General features: G+C 39.6%; 1 long non-coding RNA gene across 2 annotated transcripts; it reads left to right on the forward strand.

Moving 5' to 3' along the window:
* The first annotated feature begins 1,585 nt into the window (after window positions 1–1,585).
* LOC127150243 (uncharacterized) lies at window positions 1,586–5,141 on the forward strand. Of its 2 annotated transcripts, none has more exons than XR_007822422.1 (3): window positions 1,586–1,787; window positions 4,032–4,162; window positions 5,049–5,141. It is a non-coding gene; the product is annotated as an uncharacterized LOC127150243 (long non-coding RNA). The 2 variants fall into 2 exon arrangements; XR_007822423.1 differs by having other exon boundaries at window positions 4,042–4,162.
* The last annotated feature ends 10,507 nt before the right edge of the window (window positions 5,142–15,648 follow it).

A 15,648-nucleotide genomic window follows, 5' to 3' on the forward strand; every position in this document is an offset into this window, starting at 1 on the left:
AAATCGTCAGTGGTCGTCGTCGTCGAAGTCAGCCAACGAGTCGCTCCCAGCCAAGTTGCCACCCAAGCAGTCCATCGTGAGCCAACTCGAGCCGTACGCAACTCGAGTCGTAAGCCACTTCCTCGCGTCGAGCCGCCACCAGCCGCAACCCTCTTCAGGACTCGCGCAACCTTATTGAGCTGCCCTTGCGCATGCGAGCCGCCTGCCTAGTCGATTTCCCTCCTTCAGTCGAGTCGCCTAGCCAAGTAGCTAATATGTGTAATGTGTTTATGACTTATGATGATTGGTAGTCATGGCTAGTCTATGCTTGTGAGGACAGTTAGTTGTGACTGAGTGATGACGGTTGATGTTGATGTTATGCATGAATTATTAATCTCATGATTAAGAATGTTATGGTTAATTATTCATGCCATGATTATGTTGATATATTATGCTACATGCTATGGTTAGGTCATACTGTTAACTTTATCTATTAGAGTCGTACCCACATGGGTGTCCCTCGGGATCACTACCTTTTATGATTGTGTAGTCCGACGGGATCACTAATCCAGTATGAGATGATATGTTACGAGTGAATCGACGGGGAGAAACACTAAGAAAATCACTAAAGACAAGTTTGTCCTTGGTGTTCCTTGTGTTCACCGAAGACCAGAGATGTTCCTACAGGATCACGTATTGCACGTGTTCGAGAACATGCCAATTAGTGGTACCACTTTACAGGACTCTAATATGAAGTTAACAGTCACCTATCACTGATCTCAGCTTAATTAGTATAAAAAGTTGAGTCATTATAAATAGTTTCTACATCCCTTTCAAAATATAAAATTGATAAAATTATGTTTTCAAAAATGTTGGAAGTATGTTGTGAACATTTGAAAGTATGTTTGTATGATTTGAGGATTGATCAAAATTGTTTTGTTTATTTCTAATGGTTTTTGCTAAACGAAAGCATACGACTATTTCGACCGACATTTTTGGAAGCATTTTGAAATTGAAATTATGTTTTAGTTAAGGCACTTATAAAATTTTGAATGGTTAGATTTGATGAATTTTCAATTGAAATTTCTAATTAAAACTACATTCTTTGTTTCAAATGCTTGTTTAAGATTTTTGATTGATGCGAAATGGTTATTCGGATATGCTAAGATTTTGTTTTGAAAATTGTTTGCTTATATTTTGTATTCACAGTAAATTGACTGATTGAAACGTACGTGAGAAGACACATTTTGTGGTTTGGCATTCCTTTGGAATGAAGAATCATGTGTGTTGCAGTCATGTAACCTCACATATAAGTAATTGAATGTTTTGGTCGATTGCCAATGAACTTCTCTAAGTGAATGATTGAATGACTGGTGTACTAATGAGTGACCACATATGTTTCATTTATGCATCTTTTCCACATAAATTGATTGATTGAAAATTTTATCTTATCGAAAGTATTGAAAGTCTTGAAATATTAATATTTGTTGTTTCGTCCTTTAAAACCACAAATATTTGTTGTTTTAAAGGCTGAAAGTTTTGTTTGTTTAAAGTTTGCACAAGTTTATTCGAATGTTTTGGTTTGATTGGCACTACTATATGAAAGTTTTAGATTGAGACACTTAGTTTAAAAGCTTATTTGATTGAAGGATGTTATCAACTTATTCTAAAAGACTTAACAGATTGCGAGAAATGCCAAAGAAGGCAAAGAATATTTTTTGGTGGCCATTCACCCAGCATAAACTTGTGGCAGATGAAGCTATTACAGTAATTGATTCTCGCTGTGGTGAGACTTCACTGTTTTCAAGGTGCAACTCGGAATTTTTATTACTAAATGATGTAGTTGCATGTGTTTCAGCTTATAGTTTTACCCAGAGTTTCTCTTTTTGGTGTAAATCTTTATCTGCGCTATAAAGCCGTAGTTTCTCTTTACTTGGGGAACATCTTTTGTGTTCCCTATATCATGGAAGTCTTTTGTATACCTTGAATATTTTCATTCTATCTCTAAAATTGGTTCTTATGCAAAAAAAGCTTTGGCTAGTCTCATCTTTAATCGAAATGATCATTATGGGAAAAGAAACCTATCCAGCACAACAATGATATCCTTTTAAGAAGGTTTTATTTATTCATCAGACAAATACTTTAATTCCCGTTTCCTTATATCCTTCTTTTTGTTCTTTTTTTTTTCACAACTATGAATGTTGATAGAGTTTGTGGGGGTGTATGTAAGTAGTTACCTAGTTTGTATGTCGTAATAGGAATTATGGTTTCAAATACATTGAATCAGGAAGAGTTTGGAGGTAACTCTTGAATGATGTTATGAGTCAACTGCCTAACTCCACGATATTTGGTTATTCGAAAACTCATCAAATTTTAGTATTTTAGGAGGTGACCATCATAGAGTTTAAACTCATTTTTTTCCAAGTCCATTTTGTTAGAGGAATATCGGTGTTTCATTGATGATTCATTGATAATAATGACAGATTACAGCCCTATATATAACCATATTAAAACACACTAAAGGAAAGAATATACAAGAATAATATAATATTTCCTAAGAATAATATTTCCTAAAAATACTCTAATTATGTCAATATCCTCCCTCAAACTCAAGGTTATCACAAACTTGAGTTTGTTAGAAAAACTTACTAAACAAATCAGTAAATCTAGGATATCAAGAACCCACGAAGAAGAAAAACACAAGGAACTTCTAGGTTGGAGACAGATCCCACAAAGAACGAAGAACTTCTGGGATGGAGATAGATCCCACGAAGAACTTATGGGATGGAGACATAGATCCTCGATCTATAACAGAACCTACGAAGAACATACCGAACTTCTGGGTCGGAGAAATAACTACTGATTTGAAAACAGAATAAATAAATAAATAAATATATATATATATATATATATATATATATATATTTATTTAAGTAATTTTATGAACTGAATCATGGGTTTTAATGATGGAATTGGATTCAAAGATCGAGATAGCGTATATATTTAAGTAATTTTATGAACTGAATCATGGGTTTTAATGATGGAATTGGATTCAAAGATCGAGATAGCGAAGAAAAGGATCGAGATAAAGACGGAGTGTTATAATGTTGAGGAGGGAACGTCAGTGGAGAGTAGCCAAACCCTAAATGCAAACATGAAGCATAAACAAGTAATGGGATTTGATCCTGAAGAGGAAAGAGGGTGGTGAGGATATTCCGGCTGTTCCACGACGACTTGGAATTGACGGCTTGGATCGGAGATCTGAACGGAGGTGGGGCGGAGCGGATTTGAAGGGCGGCGACGGCGGCTGATGCGAGAAGCTTCGTGAAGCTGACGTGGGTTGCAAAGGAACGGGCGAAGAATGGCAGATCCGAAGGCAGCGGCAGCGGCGGCTGAAGTTGGGGGCGGCAACGGACGTGGGTCGCAAGCGACTGGCGGCGGATGGATTTCTAGGGAATTGTGGGGGCGGATTTTTTTTTTTTTTTTTTTAAAGTAAAAACAAAGAGTGAAAGTGGGAGATTTACATTTGGGTCTGCTGGGTCTACCTCCGTCTATGGCTAGTCATTGACGATAGACGGAGGTAGAGATCAAACACGAAAATAGAGATCGACTAAAACCTAAAGCTCTGATACCATGTTAGAGGAATATCGGTGTTTCATTGATGATTCATTGATAATAATGACAGATTACAACCATATATATAACCATATTAAAACACACTAAAGGAAAGAATATACAAGAATAATATAATATTTCCTAAGAATAATATTTCCTAAAAATACTCTAATTATGTCAATACATTTCAACTCCAAGTCCGTTTCAACTCAAGATGGTTAAATTTCTAAGTTACTTTTCACTGGTCTTTCCTATTATAGATTCATAATGTCCTTTAAGACATTTTTGTTAAAATTAGCCCCCTTTCGTATCTTTTACCATAATCCTGAAATGGTAAATACCATGCTTCTTTTACGATCTTATGTTATATTTATTTTTTTTGTAGATTTCTTTGTTTTACCTCCCCATGATTTTGCTTTAACACATCTTTTGTTTAGGTGTTTTCAGACTAAGCTAGCAAGTGATATGGGTTATGCTGTTGAAAGATTTGGGCATGTGATGTTTCAAGAGAATGTGTATGAACCAGCTTAGGAATGTGCAGAGCTTTTGCTTGTTGGTGTTGGAAAAGGTTGTTAACTCTTTATTTTAACCTACTTTTCCATACTGCCATGTAATGTATTTATTGAATTCTGCACACATATTTCTCCATGTTCCATATACACCAATTATATATTAGGTTTTTCAGACTCCTAGTACTCCTCAACATAAAATTTGATTCACTTATTTGTCAAGCACTCATAATCGAATAGTTGGCCATGGGATTCATATAAGATTAATCAGTTGTGTAGTTCAAATATTTTACGATCTCCTTAGTCAGGATAAACTCAGTTACAGGTGGAATACACTAATAAACTTGTGTAGTAAGACCATGCAAGTAATACCGAAATACATTACATTCTCTGTTTAATTGACAAGGTAGATTATGGAAAAATAATGAGATAGAAAAAGGGGTGTTTATTGCAATAATAGACCATTGAGAAGACATCTGTTACTGATATTGTTATGAGTAGACTACTTCCCAGTCAACTAGAGGAAGAGCAAGAAGATTTGTATAGAATATGATTAAAACTAAATGACGATCATAACCTCCCTTTTCTACCAAGGAAAACTTCCTCTACAATCAAGGAACTTTTGCACCAAGAGCAACCTTCTTTAGAAGAAGTCTTTCCTCAACAACTAACTTGCACCCAAATGAAAAATGTAGTTCAATGTTTTACACAAAGGTTATCTTGGCAATAGAGGGTGAAAGTGGGCCCATCCTGATGCTTTTGAGCATGCTAGTAGATGTCCTAACACAATAATGATGGCAGCATAGTCACTTACTGCCTAAGTGTACTTGCCATATATGTTGTACCCATTAGAGGTAGTTTATGTAACCATTATTGATTAAGCACCTAACTAACTGTAAAGCCAAATTTGAACTTTCCATGACCAATTTTATCTTAACATCGCAGATGAATTGAGCATAATTAGAAGTACATTGACATTTGTGTTGATTGTACGTCTTATGATGTCTTTGATTGGATCTCTTCTCAGCATACTTGTGGTAAGTGCTTCTGGATTAGATTGTAATCTCATTTTTACAATGCTCTTCGTTTTAGCTCATAGCTAATTGCACCCAATGGTTGTTAATTAATACGTTAGATTTTAATTGGTCGCCTTGTGGAGTTCTTAGCTATTAAATTGTTGGTTAGGTTTCATTAAATGTAGTAAAAAACCATATATATTTTTCATTTTTTTAATTATTAAATAATTAGGAAGTTGAACTTTTTTCTTTATGATATATAGTTAAATTTATTTTTACCTATAAGTCTATGGTTTTAGGTCCAAGAAGTCATGTGTCATCTTCAATGTTGTTTCTTTCTCAATTAATATTTCTCTACTCAGAAGCTTAAGTTTCTTTACAACCATTGTTTTCCACCATTGATCAACCTCGATCTCTCTTTTTTTCCTTCTTCTTCTCCTTGTTTGCTTCATTTTCTTCATTATTTTAGCTTGTCTAGCTTGTGACAACCTATCTCTAGCACTAAACTAAAACGCAAGAAAAGAAGGAAAAATAAAGAAAGAGAATATATAGCTAAAAAAGAGAAATCGTAAGGGAGAAAGATAAGGAAAGAGATGGAGAATAGAGAAGGAATGATGGAGAAATAAGGAGATTGAAAAGTGATAAAAAGAAATAGAAAATGAAAAGTAAATAAAAAAAAGATAAAACAAAATAAGGGATTTGTGAAAGAGAAAAAAATAATAATATCCACCCAGAAGAAAACCATTCCATAAAATGAGGATACATATACACTCACTTTCCTTTTTGGTGACTTAACTATAGTAACTTCAAAATTAAATATTTTTTGTTTCAAATAATTTTATGTTGGGTGACCTCTTGAACTTTTTCTTTCTTTGCAAATATTTAAGTCTACGAAGCATGTTAGAGGCTACATGAACGATAAGGATTGAAAAAATTAGATTATTCTGAACTTCTAATAAAAGGTCAATGCTAAGTTTGAAAATAAGCAGATACTAATCCACCTTTTCAAAGTTGCAGCCGTACTCTCTCAAATAATGCATCATTTATTTTTTGGGATAAGGAAAACAGTAAAGAAACCTTCCCTTTATTCACCCTCGATTTCTTTGTTTAGTAAATACTTCAAGTCTTAAGTTTAATTTTGCATTTGAGCATTAAGATCCACTCCATTGAAACTTGGAACCGTGGTCTATAACTTCGACTTTTAGTATCTAACCTAAATTTTTTTCTTAGCTTATGAACTTCAACTTTTAGTATGTGTCCAAAAGATTTTATTGACCAAAGGACTATATATATTTTTGTTAGTTATGTATTCTATAGATTGAATATTATCTATTAGCAGTACGTGAAAAGGTTGACTAACATTATATATTACGCGATCTGTTTATTAAATCATTTTCTATTAATTTGTCTTTCTGGATCATCTGAACATTGCCCTAGTTTGTAAATTGTACTAAGATTTGGAGTATGAGACCTTTTCATCGTGTTGCGGATAAGTTTGTTTTATTTTTACACTTGTGGATTTTTTTTAATGTATGGTATTTCTAGATGCATTGTTTTAAATATGACCAGTTATATGTTTATATTCTTGAACTTCGAATTAAGTATCTAATAAATGTCAAATTGTTATTCGTCAAGAGCATACTAGCTTAGAGACCTTTAAAGATATGGAAAAAAGGGAGGGGGTTATGGAAAAGGAAATATTTAAAGTTCATCAATTCAATGGCTTTAAGATCTGTTTTGTAAGTTTAGCAACTGATTTAGGCATATGTTAGACGTGAGTTCCTATCGGGTTTCAGGGAAATTCAGTTTGTATAAATTCATGAACTTCAGTAGTAACTTTACAGCCTATAACTTGAAGCAAAGTGAATGGAAATATAAATTAATGATATGCAATGAATGGAAATGAATGATATGCTTATATTGCTTAAGTTTTGTTTTGGATGTTAACATTGAATGTATTGTTGTGAATGGAAATGAATGATATGCCATCCTTTTAAAAGTTTGGATGTTAAAAGTTGAAACTTAATTATTCATTTAGTTTTTGTTCATAATGTTTTTGTAGGTTGATGAAAAACCAATTTTACAAAGACCAAAAATTGTACAAATCTCTATAACTTTTTGTAACTAATGGATAGTATAGGTTGATCATCGTGTTGGATTATTGAATGAGATACTAGTGACTATCTTTTGTGGGAACACTTAACCATGGAAATAGCATTTTGTGTAGGACATTATAAATCTTTTGAGTTGTATTTTGTTATTTGACTTTCATGTATAAGACATGAACAATAGCATTTGAAATATATTTTCTTTCACATAAGTGGGATGATTTTATACGTTGATGTTGGGAATTGAATATTGATATTTAAAAAAGTTTATTGTAAATAAAATATGTGAAAATATTACTTTATTAATATTAAAGCTTTTATCTAAAGGTATGACTAAACGTTTAAACTTGTTAAAAGATGATATTATAAACAATAAATAACAATTTATACTTGCTATAAAAAGTTTTTCATCCTCTAACCAAATGCTATCATAAATAATATATGTAACGCCCCGAAAATTCGAGGTAAAAATTTTCTCGTTTTATGTAAATTATTCGGAAATCAAAAATGTTGGTGTAAGTTGATATAATAATAATATAATATTAATTATATTATTATTATTAATATTTATTTTATTTATTATAATATTAATATTATAATTATTATTATTATTTAATATTATAGTAATATTATTATTTTAAAACAATAACATTATTATTACATAATATTAATTTATTTTTATTTAATATTAATATTATTATATATTATTATTTTACTTTATATTATTATTATTATTATTATATAAGTATTAAGAGTTATATATATATATATATATATATATATATATATATAAAATTTATTTTTAAACCTAACCCTAAACCGCGCGACACAGACCCCCCCCATCCATTTTTTCCTTCGTTTTTTTTTCTTCCCCGCGCGCCGCCTCGTCTCTTCCTCTTCATTCTCTTCTCCTTCCGACCGTGTCCGCCACCACCTCTCTTCCATCCTCTCCGTCTCCGTCCTCTGTCCCTATCTCCATCTCCGTCGGCGTTCTTAGCTTCGCCGGACGTTCGCCGCAGCCACCATCCGCAAGTCGCGCCGCCTGCCGTCCACCTACAGCCGACGTTTCTCCCTCTCTCTCTCTTCGTTTCTGCCACCGTCGGCATCCTCTCCGTTCTCATCTCGTGTTTCCGACGCCGACAGAACACAGAGGGAAGCGCCGTCGTCGCCGGAAGGGGGAAGGAATACACGAGCCGTGAAGTGAAGCCGACCCGAGAACCCATTTCCAAGCTGACCCGACCCGAGACCATTTCCAGCCGAGCCGCGAGCCGCAAGCAAATCCAGCCGAGCCGAGCCGCGAGCCGAGGCAAGCCGAAGACCAAGCCGAGTCAAGCCGCGAGCCGAGCCGCGAGCCGAGGCAAGCTGAAGACCAAGCCGAGTCAAGCCGCGAGCCGAGCCGCGAGCCGAGACAAGCCGAAGACCGAGCCGAGCCGAGTTGAGCCGAGCCGAGCCGAGGCCAAGCCGAGCCGAGCCGAGTTGAGCCGAGTTGTGAGCCAAGGCCAAGCCGAGCCGAGCCGAGAGTGAGCCGAGCCGAGCCGAGACACCTAAGCCTTCCTCCCTCCACTTCGGGTCACGGTGAGTCTTCGGTAAGGATTGTTTTGATGAATTCCCTAATGTTACCACATCCGATTTGAGTTTGAATGTTGGAATAAGATATGGCCCTACTTTTCTCCCTTGAAGGTAGTAAGGAGTTGACGCTTAAGTTCTCGGATCTCGCGGCAGGCTTGTTTGGAGATAGCTTTCCTTTCCTTGGGTAAGTCAACGGGTGTCGTTTCGGACCTTTTAAAACGACTTCTACTAGAGTCATCAACTAAAACCTTTGTGTTTTCGTTTAGGTTGATCCGTTGAGCGTGGATTCGATCGAGGGGCATAACCGAGTATTCAAGTAAGGGTTTTCCTACTACTGGACCTCGGATCGAGGCTGAAAACGTAGTAATCCACAGGGGATTACACGTTAGTGACTGTACTGAATAACTGTATGTGTGTTGACTGTTAAGCACTGTTATTATATTTTGTCTGATGTAAAGGTACATGGACTGCTAATTGTAGATTGGGATTTTATGTTGATGGACCTTGAAGTTACGGTTCAGTATGTAGTAATCATTGGTCTGGATGTTGATCATGGAGTTTGGACGGGGAAGGACAGTGAGTCCGGTTTTGGTTGGTTAGTTGATTGGGTCTAGGGTTTTCCCTAATGGTGTGCGAACTGGTGATGCGTATAGCAACTGAAGGTGTAGTTATTTAAACCTTCACTATCTGACTGACAAGCCTATGGCGGAATTGTAATATGAATGTCGTTGGGGTGTGACTGTTGTAGACGGTTTAGTGTGGACTGAGGGGTAACGGTTAGCTTCATCTATGGGGTAGTATGCCTTACTGATATGTGCATCCTTCGGGAGCACTAGACTGATGTGTGCAATCCTTCGGGAGCACTAGACTGATATGTGCATCCTTCGGGGGCACTAGATTGATATGTGCATCCTTCGGGAGCACTAGACTGATATGTGCATCCTTCGGGAGCACTAGACTGATGTGTGCATCCTTCGGGAGCACTAGACTGATATGTGCATCCTTCGGGAGCACTAGACTGATATGTGCATTCTACGGAACCACTAGACTGTTATGTAGGGTATCCCCGAATAGGAAGTTAACTGTTGTCCCCTAACGGGCCCAGTAGTGGGTCCCTTACTGGGTATGTTTATACTCACCCTTTTCTCTTCTTTAACTTTTCAGGTAAGGGCACAGCGAGGGGCAGACCGACGAGAGGCAGGAAGGACGCGTGAAGGCCATATGGACGCGTCTGGTTTTCTTATCGCTTCCGCTATGTATTTTGTCAGAATATTTGACTTGTGGTTTTGAATTGATAACTTGAGTTTTTATTTGAGACTTTTATGATTGATTTAAAATAGGGCCCGAAACTGTCTTTTTGTAATGTTTCTAATGCTTTTAATGAATCGTAACTGGTCCGTTTTAAATTTTATGTTCAATGGTCGAGTTTTGGTATTTGGTAGTGACCTCAGTTTAGTCCGGAAAGTTGGGTCGTTACAGTTGGTATCAGAGCCTAAGTTTTAGGTTCTGTAGACTAGCTTATAATGTGAGTCTGTGTTTTGTGTCCTTATGGCTGAAACGATCCTTGCCGCTCGTCAGGTACGCTCCCATGAAAGTATATGTATAACTCTACATGCATTACCTTACCTAAGTTAAACTGCAAATTCAATTACCATTTATGACTAAAGGGATTGTTGGTGGTTGTTAGGGAAATGCCGCCAAGGAGAGGTGCACGTAGGGGTGGCCGAGGAGGCCGAGGAAGAGGAGCAGGACGCGTTCAACCTGAGGTGCAGCCTGTAGCCCAAGCCCCTGACCCCGCTGCGCCAGTTACTCATGCGGACCTAGCCGCCATGGAGCAGAGGTTTAGAGATTTGATTATGCAGATGCGGGAGCAGCAGAAGCCTGCCTCGCCAACTCCGGCGCCAGCTCCAGCGCCAGCTCCAGCACCAGCTCCTGCTCCGGCTCCGGCCCCAGTACCAGTTGCGCCCCAGTTTGTGCCGGATCAGTTGTCAGCAGATTCTAAGCACCTGAGGGATTTCAGGAAGTATAATCCCACGACGTTCGATGGGTCTTTGGAGGACCCCACCAGGGCTCAGATGTGGTTATCGTCCTTGGAGACCATATTCCGTTACATGAAATGCCCTGAGGATCAGAAAGTTCAGTGTGCTGTTTTTATGTTGACTGACAGAGGTACTGCATGGTGGGAGACTACAGAGAGGATGCTAGGTGGTGATGTGAGTCAGATCACGTGGCAGCAGTTTAAGGAGAGTTTCTATGTGAAATTCTTCTCTGCTAGTTTGAGAGACGCCAAGCGGCAGGAGTTCCTGAACTTAGAGCAGGGTGACATGACAGTGGAGCAGTACGATGCGGAGTTTGACATGTTGTCCCGCTTCGCTCCCGAGATGATAGCGACCGAGGCGGCCAGAGCTGATAAGTTTGTTAGAGGCCTCCGACTGGACATTCAGGGTTTGGTCCGAGCTTTCCGACCCGCTACTCATGCCGATGCGCTGCGCCTGGCAGTGGATCTCAGTTTACAGGAGAGGGCTAACTCGTCTAAGACCGCTGGTAGAGGTTTGACATCGGGACAGAAGAGGAAGGCTGAGCAGCAGCCTGTTCCAGTGCCACAGCGGAATTTCAGATCAGGTGGTGAGTTTCGCCGCTTCCAGCAGAAACCTTTTGAGGCAGGGGAGGCTGCCAGAGGGAAGCCGTTGTGTACCACTTGTGGGAAGCACCATCTGGGCCGTTGCTTATTCGGGACCAGGACTTGCTTTAAGTGCAGGCAAGAGGGTCATACAGCTGATAGATGCCCGTTGAGACTCACGGGGAACGCGCAGAATCAGGGAGCAGGTGCTCCACACCAGGGTAGAGTCTTTGCTACCAACAAGACTGAGGCTGAGAAGGCAGGCACGGTAGTGACAGGTACGCTCCCAGTGTTGGGGCATTACGCCTTAGTTTTGTTTGATTCGGGTTCGTCACATTCTTTTATCTCGTCCACATTTGTGTTGCATGCCCGCTTAGAAGTAGAGCCCTTACACCATGCTCTATCAGTATCTACTCCTTCCGGGGAGTGTATGTTATCGAAGGAAAAGGTGAAAACATGCCAGATTGAGATAGCAGGCCATGTGATTGAGGTAACGCTGTTAGTTCTGGATATGCTCGACTTTGATGTAATCCTGGGTATGGATTGGTTAGCCGCTAACCACGCCAGCATAGATTGTTCCCGTAAGGAGGTAACGTTTAACCCTCCCTCGAGGGCCAGTTTTAAATTTAAGGGAGAAGGGTCAAGGTCGTTGCCTCAGGTAATCTCAGCCATCAGGGCCAGTAAACTGCTCAGTCAGGGTACTTGGGGTATCTTAGCGAGCGTGGTGGATACTAGAGAGGCCGATGTATCCCTGTCATCAGAACCAGTAGTGAGGGACTATCCGGATGTCTTTCCTGAGGAACTTCCAGGGTTACCTCCGCACAGGGAGGTTGAGTTTGCCATAGAGTTGGAGCCGGGCACGGTTCCTATATCCAGGGCCCCTTACAGAATGGCCCCCGCAGAACTGAAAGAACTGAAGGTACAGTTACAAGAATTGCTTGATAAGGGATTCATTCGACCGAGCGTATCACCTTGGGGTGCGCCAGTTTTATTTGTTAAGAAGAAGGATGGATCGATGCGTCTATGCATTGACTATAGGGAGTTGAACAAGGTAACCGTAAAGAACAGATATCCCTTGCCCAGGATTGACGATCTATTCGACCAGTTACAGGGAGCCACAGTGTTCTCTAAGATTGATCTTAGGTCGGGATACCATCAGCTGAGGATTAAGGATGGGGATGTACCGAAGACAGCATTTCGTTCCAGATATGGACACTACGAGTTTATTGTGATGTCTTTTGGTTTGACGAATGCTCCAGCAGTGTTTATGGACTTGATGAACAGAGTGTTTAGGGAGTTCCTAGATACTTTTGTGATCGTGTTTATCGACGACATCTTGATATACTCCAAGACGGAGGCCGAACACGAGAAGCACTTACGTATGGTTTTGCAAACACTTCGGGATAATAAGTTGTATGCAAAGTTCTCGAAATGTGAGTTTTGGCTGAAGCAGGTGTCCTTTCTGGGTCACGTGGTTTCTAAGGTTGGGGTCTCTGTGGATCCAGCTAAGATAGAGGCAGTCACCGGTTGGACCCGACCTTCCACTGTCAGTGAGGTTCGTAGCTTTCTGGGTTTAGCAGGTTATTATCGACGGTTTGTGGAGAACTTTTCTCGTATAGCTACTCCTCTCACTCAGTTGACCAGGAAGGGAGCTCCTTTTGTTTGGAGCAAGGCGTGTGAGGACAGTTTCCAGAACCTTAAACAGAAGCTAGTTACCGCACCGGTTCTTACTGTACCTGATGGTTCTGGCAGTTTTGTGATTTATAGTGATGCTTCCAAGAAGGGTTTGGGTTGTGTTTTGATGCAGCAGGGTAAGGTGGTCGCTTATGCGTCCCGTCAGTTGAAGAGTCATGAGCAGAACTACCCTACACATGATCTAGAGTTGGCAGCAGTGGTTTTTCCTTTGAAAATATGGAGGCATTATTTATATGGTGAAAAGATACAGATATTCACGGATCATAAGAGCTTGAAATACTTCTTTACTCAGAAAGAATTGAATATGAGACAGCGAAGGTGGCTTGAGTTAGTGAAGGATTACGATTGTGAGATACTGTATCATCCAGGCAAGGCAAATGTGGTAGCTGATGCTCTTAGTAGAAAGGTATCACATTCGGCAGCACTTATTACCCGACAGGCCCCATTGCATCGGGATCTCGAGCGGGCTGAGATTGCAGTGTCAGTGGTGGCAGTTACTATGCAGTTAGCCCAGTTGACGGTACAGCCGACTTTGAGGCAAAGGATCATTGATGCTCAGAGTAACAATCCTTATTTGGTCGAGAAACGTGGTCTAGCAGAGGCAGGGCAAGCGGAGGGGTTCTCCATATCCTCTGATGGTGGACTTGTGTTTGAGAGACGCGTCTGTGTGCCGTCAGACAGTGTGATTAAGACAGAATTATTATCTGAGGCTCATAGTTCCCCATTTTCCATGCACCCGGGTAGTACGAAGATGTATCAGAATCTGAAGCGGGTTTATTGGTGGCGTAACATGAAGAGGGAATTAGCAGAATTTGTTAGTAGATGCTTGGTGTGTCAGCAGGTTAAGGCACCAAGGCAGAAGCCAGCGGGTTTATTACAACCGTCGAGCATACCGGAATGGAAGTGGGAAAACGTGTCCATGGATTTCATTACAGGGCTGCCGAGAACTCTGAGGGGTTTTACAGTGATTTGGGTTGTGGTGGATAGGCTTACCAAATCAGCGCACTTCGTTCCGGGTAAATCCACCTATACTGCTAGTAAGTGGGCACAGTTGTACATGTCTGAGATAGTGAGATTGCATGGGGTGCCAGTGTCGATTGTTTCTGATAGAGATGCCCGTTTCACTTCCAAATTCTGGAAGGGTTTGCAGACTGCTATGGGCACGAGGTTGGACTTTAGTACGGCTTTCCATCCACAGACGGACGGTCAGACTGAGCGTATGAACCAGGTTTTAGAGGATATGTTGCGAGCGTGTGCATTGGAATTTCCAGGTAGCTGGGACTCCCACTTACATTTGATGGAATTTGCTTATAATAACAGTTATCAGGCTACTATCGGCATGGCACCATTTGAGGCCTTGTACGGCAAATGTTGTAGATCCCCGGTTTGCTGGGGTGAGGTGGGTGAGCAAAGATTGATGGGTCCTGAGTTAGTTCAGTCTACTAACGAAGCGATACAGAAGATTAGATCACGCATGCATACCGCTCAGTGTAGGCAGAAGAGTTATGCAGATGTGAGGCGGAAGGATCTTGAGTTTGAGGTAGGGGACAAGGTGTTCTTAAAAGTAGCACCTATGAGAGGTGTTTTACGATTTGAAAGGAGGGGAAAGCTGAGTCCCCGTTTTGTTGGGCCGTTTGAGATTCTGAAGCGGATTGGCCCTGTAGCTTATCGCTTGGCGTTGCCACCATCACTCTCGACAGTTCACGATGTGTTTCATGTCTCTATGTTGAGGAAGTACGTGCCAGATCCATCCCATGTAATGGATCACGAGCCACTGGAGATTGATGAAAACTTGAGCTATACTGAACAACCTGTTGAGGTGCTTGCTAGAGAGGTGAAAACGTTGAGGAATAAAGAAATCCCTCTGGTTAAAGTCTTATGGCGGAATCACCGGGTAGAAGAGGCTACGTGGGAGCGTGAAGATGACATGAGGTTCCGTTATCCCGAACTGTTCGAGGAATAAAACTTTCGAGGACGAAAGTTCCCTAAGGAGGGAAGAATGTAACGCCCCGAAAATTCGAGGTAAAAATTTTCTCGTTTTATGTAAATTATTCGGAAATCAAAAATGTTGGTGTAAGTTGATATAATAATAATATAATATTAATTATATTATTATTATTAATATTTATTTTATTTATTATAATATTAATATTATAATTATTATTATTATTTAATATTATAGTAATATTATTATTTTAAAACAATAACATTATTATTACATAATATTAATTTATTTTTATTTAATATTAATATTATTATATATTATTATTTTACTTTATATTATTATTATTAATATTATATAAGTATTAAGAGTTATATATATATATATATATATATATATATATATATAAATTTATTTTTAAACCTAACCCTAAACCGCGCGACACAGACCCCCCCATCCATTTTTTCCTTCGTTTTTTTTCTTCCCCGCGCGCCGCCTCGTCTCTTCCTCTTCATTCTCTTCTCCTTCCGACCGTGTCCGCCACCACCTCTTTTCCATCCTCTCCGTCTCCGTCCTCTGTCCCTATCTCCATCTC

Source organism: Cucumis melo, chromosome 7 (genome assembly GCF_025177605.1).
Source record: "Cucumis melo cultivar AY chromosome 7, USDA_Cmelo_AY_1.0, whole genome shotgun sequence".
In the NCBI taxonomy this organism is placed as follows: Eukaryota; Viridiplantae; Streptophyta; class Magnoliopsida; order Cucurbitales; family Cucurbitaceae; genus Cucumis; species Cucumis melo.